The sequence below is a fragment of the Dermacentor albipictus genome, chromosome 4 (genome assembly GCF_038994185.2).
Source record: "Dermacentor albipictus isolate Rhodes 1998 colony chromosome 4, USDA_Dalb.pri_finalv2, whole genome shotgun sequence".
Lineage (NCBI taxonomy): Eukaryota > Metazoa > Arthropoda > Arachnida > Ixodida > Ixodidae > Dermacentor > Dermacentor albipictus.
In genome coordinates, this window is record NC_091824.1 from 143,312,884 (window position 1) to 143,326,414 (window position 13,531).

The 13,531-nt window shown below is 42.7% G+C and overlaps 1 long non-coding RNA gene across 1 annotated transcript in view; it reads left to right on the plus strand.

Moving 5' to 3' along the window:
• The first annotated feature begins 2,807 nt into the window (after window positions 1-2,807).
• Window positions 2,808-13,531, plus strand: part of LOC135915412 (uncharacterized) — a 122,894-nt gene continuing 112,170 nt past the window's right edge. Inside the window, exon 1 of the long non-coding RNA XR_010568615.1 lies at window positions 2,808-3,079. This is a non-coding gene — a long non-coding RNA (uncharacterized lncRNA). The remainder of the gene's footprint in view (window positions 3,080-13,531) is intronic.

Here is a 13,531-nt window from a genome sequence, read left to right on the forward strand (position 1 = left end):
GCTGGGCAGACCCAAGGTAATGTTCTTTGCAGTCACTTGGAGATATTCAAATTATTCTTTTATTCCGTCTAATTAGGTAATTAGTATCCGTCCAATAATTAGCTGATCAAATATGATAAGTAGATTAGAAGTGTGAATGAGATAAATTGTAGAGCCACATGAAAAACTCCCGATACAGCTTTCTGTTGCTCAATACGTGCTACATAAAAGTTTTTCCGAGCGTGAAAGAAGCCCTCGAATACACGCAAGGTGCCTCGAGCGGCCAGTCGCGCGGCAGTTTTTGCGTGCTTTTGCGGGCTTCTTTCGTGCTCGGTAAAACACTTTTATGTAGCACGTATTTAGCAAACGCATTTGACCGAGTGAACCACGCCTTTCTTTTCAGACATTTGGAATAAGTTAATGTTGACTCCGCTGTTTACAAAGGTGTTCGCATTTGCTGCACTAATTGTTCTACCAATATCACTGTTAACGATAATCTGTCCGAACCGTTGTCTATTTTTTCCTCTATAAAACAGGGTTGTCCGTTATCGCCACTTCTGTTTGCGCATTATTTAGTGCCATTGTGTATAAGTACTATAAAGTGCAGTGACATTCATGGTTCTCTCATTTCGGGCAACGAACTCAATGTATTGGCTTACGCAGATAATCTTGTCTTTTTCTGCTCAGACAAACCGAGCATTGACAAAGCTTTATCATTGACTGAAGATTTTCGTGTGGATTCAAGTGCCCCGGTAAATTGGTCAAAAAGTTCAGGTCTTTGGCTTGGTTTGTGGGGATGTACACTGACTGGCTGGTAATAGAATGGGCAACCGTACCACCTAAATAGCTTGGCGTTCCTTTTGATGCTTTTAAGCTAAGCGCGCATTTCTGACGATGACGTGTACCGGCGCTTAAACGCCATGCGGATACTATATATATTTACTATATTTATTATTACTTATATTTATCATACTACTATATTTTGTAGGGCGGCGGCTTGTAACTTATCCCCTGCCTACAAAAATATTTTATGTACTATCATATGCTTAATTGTGGCCAGACTTACATTCAACGTTTTCATAGAATATTCGCTACTTTTTTGTGATCTTGTACCCATGACTCTCTGAGGCGAGATAATATCTTTAGATCTGTATGTGCTGGTGGACTCGGTCTGATACAACTGTTTGTGCGACAGATTGTCTGTCATTTTTTCTTCTTTCGGGATATTTAACACCCAGTACTAAGTTCATTCATACAAGTTAACTTAGTCAATGCTTTACCCAACCTGGTAGTTTCTTCCCAATATTCTGAACGACCTTGTTTGTAGGGTTTTATGCATGAAGTATATTTCGCTGTGCAATTTCTTTTGGTTTGGCGTTCTACTGAATATCTCGGCACATTGTCCAGAAAAGAACGTCATAAAGATTTGATATCAATGATTTTACCAGTTCCCCTTTTCCGTTCTACATTCTCCAGTCTGCCAGGGCATAACGTACTTCAGCGAGTCCGCAACATGCCTTTATCCCCATGTACAAAAACATTTTTATTTAACTTACACAGGTAAACGCTACCTGTAAAATCTTGGTTGCTCAAAAAAGGCATTTTTGTATCTAACTATAGAGCACCGCTTGATGAGTTGTAAAGATGCAATACTATTTTGCGATGTTCTTCAAAGGACTCTTGAAAAACTTAGTTTTCAATCAGTATACCATCCGACACTTGATTGCACCCCACGGAGTATGAATGAATGAACGAAAAACTTTATTTAGTGAGATTCTTCAGCGCATGCGCCTAGTAATCCATACGCTACTCTCGCCGCCTGGCCCCTGGTTACGAGCCGCAGCTGGTCTGAATTCCTTGCTGGGGCTGGACAGCAACATCTTCCATTGCTCTCTAAGGGGTGGGATGGGCTGGGAGGTCATGTTGGGGTCGGTGAGGAGTGGTGAGCGTTGTTAGCTAAGCCTGCATTCCTCAGGCATGTGTTGGAATGTTCCTGGCTCCTGGCAGACGGGGGGCAGCGGCATTTCGACGGGGGCGAGAAAAACAAAGAAAAAAAAACAAAGTAAAAAATACGCTCGTGCAATTTAACACGTTAAAGAACACCACCGTGTCAAAATTAATCCGGAGTTCGCCACTACACGACGTGCCTCATAATCCGTTTGTGGTTTTGGCACGTACAGCCACACAATTCAATTAAAGTTTAATGCTTCGGCCACGATGCGAAGTGCCATGTGCGGCAATGAATATGCTGAACCCTCTCAGAGGTTATGAGGTATGGCGCACAACAATGCCTCAACCATACACCTACCCCTGTGTTTTCTGTGTACTACGCAGATAAACAGCACTGGTGCACTCAAGGTAACGTTTAACGTCAACTCACCACTCTCGCTTTGGGCTAAACGCTGAAGAAACTAAACATTCGCCGTCATCATCACCGCTAAATGTTCTCAGCCAAAGCGAGCAGCACAGAAAGCTTCGCTCATTACATCGATTCCCGCAGTGCATGGGATGCGCATGTTTTTCTTTGCCGCTTTTCCGTTTCTTCCTCTCACGCGCTGGAACATGTCTTTGTATTACCAACCAACAAATGTTAGATGAATGCTTTGTTATTGCATTTCGTGCTATTAGGTATACGGTATGAGACTCTCATGTCTCGCACACGTGTCGTACACGGCCTGTGAAGGTCTTTCGCGCGCGCGTCGGAAAGCGGAGGCAGTCACTGGCCGAGAATTAAGGATTCCGTTATCTTATCAGCAGTGGCACCGCATGCAACACCGCGCTTCAGCTGGCCGCTGTCGGGCGAGACGCTTTGTGTGGAACTGGGACGGTTCTGACGGGCCGCGCGTTCTCCTCCCGAGAGACGTGCATTACGCGCCTCGGTTGGCCGCATTTCCGGCACTTCTCTTGGCAACAGCGCGTTTGCACGGCGCTGTAGTACCTTCGTTAGCTCAGCTTCGTGTTTACTCCTCCGATACCTCGCTAATGCATCGCGAAGCGTCCACGGGAGACGCTTCCGGACATTTTCTCTGCGGTACCGTCGACGGCTATTCAGACGGGGACAGGAGCGGAGGCTGCCCGGCGTGCGAGGAAAGTGTACCGAGTAAGTAATTAAGTCGCCTTTCACGCCGGAAGCATCTTCTTGGTCAGATAAAAAAAAAAAGGAAAAAGAAAGAAAATTAGCCACGTGCGGTTCTCGGTTTTTGTTGTCGAGTAGGGAGATTCAATTCAGACTAAGTACGGCCTGCTTCCAGTTGTTAAATTCTCCGCTGTGGCCGAGTGACTGGCTTTCAAGAATTCTTAAGACATCCTTGATGGCATTCTGTTGCTGCGCACGTGCTCGGAGGTTCGACTCACGGCCGTGGGTGTCGCATTCAAACGGTGGCGGAATGCAAAGAAGCTAGCTTAAGGAGCCGTGGGTGCAGGTTGAAGAACCCTATGTGGTCAAATTAATACGAAAATAAATTTACTAATGCAGCTGAAATATTTTTTTTATCTTCTTTTAGTGTCCCTTTCAAAATGCCTCGGCGTTCCAGTAAGGATCGTTCCGGACTGTTAGAGGTACGCTTTTGAGAAGCTCTAAGCTGGAACGATTATTTATTTCGTAGCATATTTAAGGTCGCATATGTCGAGAGCAGTGTTAGTTATCTTATTTCTATTAAGCGAACATGACCTCACAACTCGCCAGCTTCAATTTCGCAGTTACAATATGGGCCATAGAGTGACTAATAAAATATATAATTTGCAATAGATTTCCGGCAAATAGCAAAATTATCATTGATGTTCTTTATTCTCATTATTTTTTTACTAATGTCCGCCTATATAGCCCTGTAGCCTATCTACAATAAGCGGCAGGGGCATATGTGGGACACTTTCTTTTAAAAGAAAGTGTTCCGCATATACAGACACACACTCGGTATGTATATTTTATCCATCTATATATTGTAAGGGTAACGAAGAACGCTGCAAGTGAAAGAAGAGGAAGAGAACCCACTACTACTCTATCCTTCTTTTGTCCTTCTCTTCCTCTTCTTGCACTTACAGCGTTCTTCGTTACCTTTACAATATATAGATGGATAAAAACACGAACATGCGAAATACAACTTCACTAACTTTTCGCCAGCTGACGCTGCCTTCGTCAGAGCAATATATATATATATATATATATATATATATATATATATATATATATATATATATATATATATATATATATATATATATATATATATATATATATATATATATATATATATATATATATATATATATATATATATTACACCTGTCTCGTGAATTATTCAGGCCACGGATCATACGCACACCAAGCCGGCTCCTATACTGAACACGAGCTCTCATCTTGCGCACAGCGACAAAAAAACTAGAAGCGCACCTCTTTCATTACACTTCAAAGGTACCGGTGCAATATGCAGCAGGAAAGATAAGGCACACGCATAGCACGCACGAAATACAGGTTGGAGACCGGTCGACACGGCATATTCGGGTATATAAAAGATCACGGCACAGAAGGGAAGCAGAAATAAGGTTGAAGGCGCATGGTCAGCAACGTTTCTTTTTCTCTTTGGCTTCAGGCTGTGATCTTGGCAGGTTGCGACGAGGTGTTTTTGAATCTATTTTACTTTTCATATACCCAACTGCAGCAACAGCAAAGATGCTGCAGTAATGAAGTTTGCAGTGCGGAAGTAGCTCGCGCAAATCGTATACGCTCGATCACGTCTCGGGCGACGTGAACCTCTGCTCGCGAAACACCCTTTTGTCCCGTGGCAACGTGACCTGTGTGGAGAAAAGAAAAAAAAAAGTGTAAGAAGGGCTCATTCTGGACCCACTTCGGCTCCGATGCATCACTCGCCACTGTAAGTGACATCTTTGAACAAACGCGCTGCTCTGGAGCAGTAAATCGCTTACGTTTCCTGCCGCCGCTGTTCATCCCTGTCTCCACGGTGCAGGCCCACTTTCCGCTGCTGCAGCGCCTAGCCTTTTCTGTGTGAGAAGCGCAGTGCAATGCTGCCACCTAGGTCGCATTCGGCACGCTGGTCGCGTATCCCATCTGCCGAGCCCTCGGCTGACGTGGCGGCGACCGCACGTTTGTGCGCAGCTTATCCCTGATATATAGGAGTCGGGATAATCCACCTTGCGTCCGCATCGGGGTCGGAGATGGCCATCAAGTTTTCGCTTGCCGGGATGCCCCGAAAGTGTGTCACAATGGTCGCCGTGGCGTAACTCAGCAACGTTGGGAAGTCGAACGTGTGGCTACTGAACTCGTCTGTTGCTTAACTGTGTGCGCAAATAGCGCGCACTCTGGTCAACTACGTTCGCGCTGCTTGTAGGACGGGTGGACAAAAGTGGCGGGCGAAGCGAGAACCACTGGGATGATCGACACCTTTGCGCCAGGGTAACATGCAGCCATGATATTGCAGCGATGACACGGTGCGTTTGCACCGTCGTCATCGTCACAGGCGCGTTGTCCGGCAAACTTCGTGGAGTCATACTATATTTTCAGTGCGAGAGACTTTGCAGTAGTTGTTCATTGTATGTATTATCAATAGGAGTATAAAAAAAAGGTATGCAACCAGAAAAGATTATCCGCCGTGGTAGATGAATGGCTATTGTAGCGTATAGCGCTGATAAAATCGAGGTCGCCGGTTCGATGTCCATCGTCCGAGGCGGCCACATTTCGATGGGGGAGAAAGGCAAAAAACGCTCGTGTACTTGGGTTCAGGTGTACTTGGAAGGGCCTCCGGTGGTCAAAATAATTTCGGAGACCACCCAACTACGGCGTGCCTCATAACCATATTTGACGCATAAAACCCCAGAATTTAATTGTTAGAGAAGTGAATGCTTCGCCGGGCCTACATATCTCTCCGGTTTTCATGTATGTAAATATTTCGAGGAAAATTCGTGAAGGATCACGAGAATGTAGAAAATTCGTGCGCTGTCAAAATTGGCGTTACAGTGAGGCCATTATGGTAACGTCAATGGTCAATCGTGTTTGTACAAGCGGCGTCTTTCAAGGGTCGATATTAGGACCATTCCTGTTCCTAATTTTCGGTGATGACGTTTCTTCCACTATTCCAAATTCTTTTTTCCTTCTATATGCCGTTGACACCAAGATTTCTGAGGAAATTCACGCTGTTTGCGACTTGCACCCTTAAGTTCGACGTGTTTTCTTTCTCTTAATGGTGCAAAGACAATGATCTCACTTTGAATCATGCAAGCTTAGACCAAAGTTACGACTTTCACTTGCAAAACAGAAAGTATTCTTTCTTTTATTCTGTGGATTCTGTTTTGTTTTGTAATGTTTTGAGATCACTGACCTCATTACACCCTTCGATACAACCTCACACGTCTTTGCTCGCACTAAGCGCGTTGCAATGCGAAATCTGCGCTCTCTCGGTCCTGCGTGCAGACTAGCTAGAAATGCAATCCTCCAACACCTTTCCTCAGGTTGTAGACAACAATGCGCATTCAACTTGAGTACCCGTCGATCGTCTGGAACGGCATGTTTAAATAGAACAGTGACGTCATGGAACGGGTCCAGAAAAAGTTTCTAAGCAAACACCTTCATCGCTTTACTATCACTGGCACTGGATTTTGCCCTAGCACTGTTAGATTATCGTCACTACCATCACTTCGTTTCCGACACAATCGTGCTGAACTTTTGTTTCTTTTCGAACTCCTTCATGGAATCTTTACCTGCCCTGAACTTCTAATTTGTATCAGGTTTCGAATTTCACCTAATATCACCAGGGAGAACAGACCTTTCCACGTTCCTGCCTGCCATTGCCAACACTCAACCGTCCACAGAATACAGTCATTATAATACTTAATTTGTTGATGTTGATATATTTCACAAGTTGCTGTCGTTGTTTTGTTACGAGCTTTGCACTGTTGTACGCGTATCTCACTAATTTTCCCGCATTGATCGAGTTATCTTTTATTCTCTTTGCTGTGAACATCAACCCGCGTTTCCTTGAATGTAAGCTGTCCTTATATATTTACTGTGCTCGTTTTCTCGTGTTATGACGAATTAATCTTCCTTTTTATGTTGTCCGTCTACTTTCTTCTTTTACTTACCTTCTGTTGGAGTTGTTTTTTATTATTTATTTTTGCTACAGTAGCCGTCGCGCTGGCACTCAAAACTTAAGGTTCTTCCTGGGCATGCACACTAAGTAAATGACGACGACGACAACAACAACAACAAGTACCTTCAGAGACAGTGTGCAAGTATTATTTCCAGTGGCTCATATATATATATATATATATATATATATATATATATATATATATATATATATATATAGAGTCACGATCATAAATCTCAGTAGTAATAGGTATACATAAGGAATTGTCATATACATCATGTGCATTTTTAAGTTTTATGGAATTTTAAAGGTAGCCTGTTGCAGATAGCATAATTATAGTACTTGAGATGGATTATTTAGAAAGGCGGACACTATTTGCGCGAGCACTCAAAACACCTACTCAACTAATTCGCAAAAAATGTGAATTATCTTCTGAATTAATTACATTACGGTACATATTGCAAATTTAGAATAACGCCAGTTAGGAGATATGCGCCGTCAAACTCGCCGTAAAAATGCACCGTTGTTCCACTTGCTATTTTACCAAAACGTTCTGTTATGCATTGAAGCACAAAAGTAACTGGAACGCCCACGTACTTAAAAAAAAGTTAAAATTAGTGTAAAACCCACGACTTGTTTATGAGGCACGCCTTAGTGGGGCACTCCAGAAGTTTAGACCACCCGGGGACCTATAACGTGAACGGGACACGGGCCTATTTGCATTTCGCTCCCATCGCAATACGGACGCCGCTGCGGTGATTTGATCCCGAGACCTCGTGCTTAGCCGCGCAATGCCATAGCCGCTAAGCCACCACGACGGGTGCCCATGTATTTCGTCCCACAATCTGGGAAGTAATATTTCGAGACTGGTGTCATCCTGGCAGTTCAATTCAAGTGGATACGTCCTGCAAGCTCAACGGCTGCAATTCGTAAATTGCAATATGTGCAGTGGAGTAATTAGTTAAGAAGCTAATTCTCGAATTTTCTTTAATCAGTTGAATATGTGATTCGATTTCTCGTGCTAGCAGCGTCCGCCTCTTGGAATAATCCAGCTCAAGAACAAGAATTATGCGATCTGCCACAGGCGATGTTTAAAAATTCCATAAAATTTAAAAATGATCACCCCGTGTACCACCATAGGACCCGATGTATACCTATGGAATCCATCCTGTCACGCGTTAGAGACAGACGGACGGAAAGATTTCCGAGCTAAGTAGCCATAGAATGCTTACGCACAAAAGAACGAGTGTTTTTTTTTTCAAATATTCTTTCTTCTGCTCATTCTGTAATAGCTTTGAATGAAACCTGACTTTTACTTGAAATAACAACCAGTGTGTATTTTCCTTCGTAATATAATGTATCTCACAGGGATCGACATTATTCATCCTGAAAGTAGAAAGGTGATGGCGTCCTTATCGTTGTTGATAGCACGATAAAGTGTATCCGTCGCTTAGATTTAGAGTACGTTCATCAGGCTGTTTAGATAGACATAAGCTGTTCAGGTGATCAACGGCTTTTGCATGGTTTGTTCTTTATGTAGCACCTGACGTAACTACTGCAGCATTTGGTCTCATCCTGGCATCAATTTAAGCCGTTATAATTAGCGCCAATTATTGGAGACTTTATTGTACCCAGAATTTTAGGGACTAGTAATACTGTCTGCCAGAATTCTTTTTACATATCTCAAAAATGACACTCCTTGCTTGACTTTATCGGCAGCTAAACTTCACTGAGAACTGCTGTGGCAACATTGTAGATCTTTGTTTCACAAATATTGATACCATGTGTCATGCGCAACAACGCTTATCTTGTTGCGTTAGACAAGTTCCACTTTCTTTTAACCGTTTATTTTTCAACTCTGGCCGCACAGAAACCCAACATCAGCTCCGATGACAAGAGGAAGCGCAGCTTCAACTTTTCTCTTGGCGACTACGTTGGCTTAAGCGATTATCTTGAAAATGCTGGCTATTCGTTCGTGGATAGAACAACTGATGTTGACTGATAAACAGGTTGAATTGTTTACGAAAGTCATTGATCATGGCAGGCTCCTACTCATACACGCAAGAACACTCAAAAAGTCAAAATTCCCTGCGTTTTCTAAATAACTAAAAAACTAAAACGGCAAACTGAAGACGGCAATAAATCTGAAAGACCATGCACGCAAGAAAAGTGGGACAAACAGGCCTATATAAGTGGGAACTTGGATGTCGGTGCTATTGTTATCATTGCAAATTTTATTATAACGATGATCACTACAACCACATTGAACTTGTTGAGGCCAGCATAACATGTAATTCAACATATTTCTGGAGTTACGTGCGCTCTCTTCACTCTTCTAAACAGAGCGCTGGAGATGTATGTCTTGTTGATGAAAATGGCGATGCTGTGTCGAACCCCTGCTGATGCCTTTGCAGAACATTTATTCTTTGCATTTGGTGCAAAAGATGTTTCTACCTCAAGTAACCTTCCTTATCAGTTTGGTAAGATGTGTACGCTATCAGTCAATGAAGACCTTGTTTTCAAGCGCATAAAGCGTCTCAAGCCTCCGTTACTTGTGGCGCCGATGGTATCCTTCCCGCACTGCTTAAGGCGTATGAAAACATACTTGTCCCTGTTTTCGCACGCACATTCAATTGTTCCCTAAAGTCTAGTATGTTTCCCAGTGCTTGGAAGGTAGTACGGGTAGTGCCCGTACACAAATCGAAGGCTAGAAGTGCTGTTGTTAAATACAGGTCTATATCTATCATCTGCGACGAGTAAGAAGTGTTTGAATGTATGTTATGTTCCCCGATTTTTATTAGTGCTAAGAACATTTTAATAAATGAACAGAATGACTTTGTATCAGGCCGCTCCACAACAACGAACTTGCTCATATGGATCACCCATGATTCCTGTGCCGAACATAGTATGGGGGCCGATTAGACGCTCTTTAACCTATGTAAAGCATTTGATGTAACTTTACATGAGCTTCTCCTTACAAAGCTAACGCAAATGGACATGCCTTGTTTCATAATTGCCCTGGTATCTAAATACCCAAGCAACAGATCGTGCTTCGTTGGCATTATTGGACAGAGCTGTGTTGGCTATGAGGCGGTTAGCGCAGTTCCTCCAAGAAAACGTTCTTGGCCCTCTCACCTTCCTACTGTTCACAAATGACGTTGCGTCAGCAATTTAACACTCTTCATTCCTTCTATTTGCTGTCGACTTAAAGATATTTAAGGCTGTCAGCAGTGCTCCCGACTGCATTGACCTCTGATGAGACATTTTCTCACTCTCAAAGCGGTGCAGATACTATAAGCCACACTTAAGTGCTTCCAAAACTGTGGTATTAATTTATACGCAGAAAACACACCATGAGCGATTTCCATGCACCCTTTGAGATGCTCTGTTGCCCAGGGTCGATGAAATGAAATATCTTGGTGCGTACTTCGACTAAACGCTAAACTTAGCTTCACGTGCTAAATATGCAAAACAACATGCCCTTCGCGCTCTTGGTATTGTTTTTCGTATATCCCATGACTTCCACTCCCATGTTACGTTTCTTAAATTGTATTCTACATTCTGGCTTCAACTACTAGAGTATACCTGTGTAGTTTGAGGAGGGACGTGGAAATCTAATTATGACCTCATAGAACGCACCAAGCTTCACCCCACCAGTGCCGCTAGCCGTTATTTTGCACACGCTCTTCGCCGCTTCTATTGTTCTTAAAATACCCGATTAGCATATTTCGATACCTCGCTGCATCCTGGCTTGCTAGCGGAGCGTCTAAACGGAGGACTATAACGTAACCCGCCCTTATGGTTATGTACTTTGCTCCAAGTAATTAAGATCTACTTTGTGCTTCCCCCTCTTCGTTCTTTTTTAAAAAAAAAATCTAACATAGTGAGAGAGTTTTGCTTCGAAGGAATATCGATTATGTTATTACACTAGCAGTCGTAATGTGTTCCATGAGGTCATTGGTGACACGAAAATGTAAGTTAACGAAATGGTGTTTGCGTAAATGTCATTACTGCCGCTTGAGAGATACGGCCACTCCACGAGCCGCCTGCTGTTGTGGGCTGGTACGAGTGCTCATTGTTGGCGATTCGCCGTCAGTGTTCTGCTCATGAAAAATAAATAAATAAATGGCTGTGTCGGCTGGGATCATTTGTTTTATTGCAGCCAAAAGTGCTCTTAAGCCTGAGGGTCTCTAGTTTAGCGTACTGGTGAAGCTAGTTAACGAAATACGCGCTATAGCGCTTTTTATTCCCCACAACAATGCGAGTTACTTGGATAACTAGAACTTATTCCACTGCCGTCATTGTTTTCTCTGTATTCTTTTGTAGCCTGAGCACGAAGCGTTCGTAACAATACTAACTGCAAAAAAAAAGAAAAAGAAAAGAGGAATTGTCGATGACTGACATTGTGGCGCCGCGCTTCGCTGCGAATCGCACAAGAGGAGCGAGAAAAGAAAAGACGCGAAACTAACGTAATCAATTCTTAGAAAGCGAACTTTCCGAGTTTGCGGTTGCACTAGGCTACCATTAGAAATAAACCTGACAAAAATAACTCGAGCTTCGAGATACAAGTTCGCTAAATTCGCGACGAAATGCATTGTTGTCCCAGTTACTTTTGTTCTGTGAAGCATGAAAAGACGTTTTGTACAAAAAAAAAGTAAGTGTAACAACAGTGCGTGTTAGTACGTGAAAACGCGTTCTTTTGGCCGCGCTTCGTCCTTACTCTCGAGGAAGACTGGCCCACCAGGGGGCGCACGCACAATTTTATGGCCTCTTTTTATTGGAGGTTGTTGAAGGTTGTTGAAGGTCACCGGAGCTGGCGTGATTGCCAGCTCAAAATCGCACGCAGAGATTTCAGCGAGCCTTTCAGTAAATTCTCTTCAAAGTACTCGCGCAATAATATTATATAGGAGGCCGGATGCGGGATCCGACTTCGCTATGCGGTTCATTCAATGACAGCTTCTTTCATTTTCTCCTCAACTTTCCTGCCTTTCTTTTCATAGATCGCGTTAAAAAGCTTATCATAAAGAAGTATTGGATGTGTATATGGAAGCCCCTCAGTACGCCAGACATTGGCTTTCAAGCCATTACAAAACGCGCGCAGCGTTTCCTTCGGCGTTTAATTATGCGGGTAATGCCATAGAAATCTTTCCATATCCATATACATTTCAGTTAGTGGATCTTAACTTTTCGGCCTTATGCTACAGACTTGTAAATACTGAGCACACATCTTGTTATCTTTGAAACTTGTTAGCTGTAGTTATGGTATTTGACCAAGAGGCTCCCGCGGAGACTGTAGAGATCGACAAAATCTAATGACTGCAGTGTAGGAAAATTACTTGTTTGGGCGAGCTTTGCGAAAGATCCTGTCCCAAGTTATTGTTACGCGTCATAGTGAGGCCAGTGTTACTGTGACGAAAGTCGTTCATTATTGAAGAAAATATTTTCGAGACTAAATGATAATTTTGCTGAACGAGTTTCGTAGCCTTGGCAGACAGCAAAGTTTGCGCGATAATCCAGAACACAATTAATAACATTCCATGATTAACCCTTCATTAAATATTTTAGGGAGGCATGTTGTAATTGCAGAACCGAAAGTCTGCCCGTTTTCAAGCATAACATCTGGGCGGAAATAGGTGCCCACAGCACCAGTATTTAGAAATGCCGACTCAAAAATTGGCGTGAAATGCCTTGCTGTTCCACTTAACAGTTATTTTAACAGTTCCACTTAACTGCATTTTTCCACAGAGCAGAAACAATGGACATGTTAAACATGTTTCATATGTCCACATTCTTGTGTAGTGATTAGCACTACGAAATATGAAACCCCACCTTCTCGTCCTGTTGTCAAATTTAACCTGTAAGCTTGTCATTAAAGTAGAAAGATAGCTACATGAATCAGTTTCTTTTAACCACTCTAAATGAAAAACATGAATACTGATGCCATCTTGTGCTTGTAAACAAGCAGTATAAAATCAATCAATCAATCAATCAATCAATCAATCAATCAATCAATCAATCAATCAATCAATCAATCAATCAATCAATCAATCAATCAATCAATCAATCAATCAATCAATCAATCAATTCGTCGATCAGCCAATCATTTTTCCCCTTTTCAAACCGTGTTGCATTTTTGATCGCGCAATTCTATCCTCATCATTGATTAGTTTGTGTGTGTGTGTGTGAGAGAGAGAGAGAGAGAGAGAGAGAGAGAGAGAGAGAGAGAGAGAGAGAGAGAGAGAGAGAGAGAGAGAGAGAGAGAGAGAGAGAGAGAGAGATGCAGGCCGGAGATGTTAGCCTGGCTGATGGCCTGATATGAGATACTGCTCCAGGTGATGGGTGTTAAACATGATATACACAATGATGACATAAACATGCAGTTATTATTTTTGTGTTTTGAAAACATATATGCATTTGATAGGAAAGGGAAAGCGAGGAGCAGGCTGGAAACT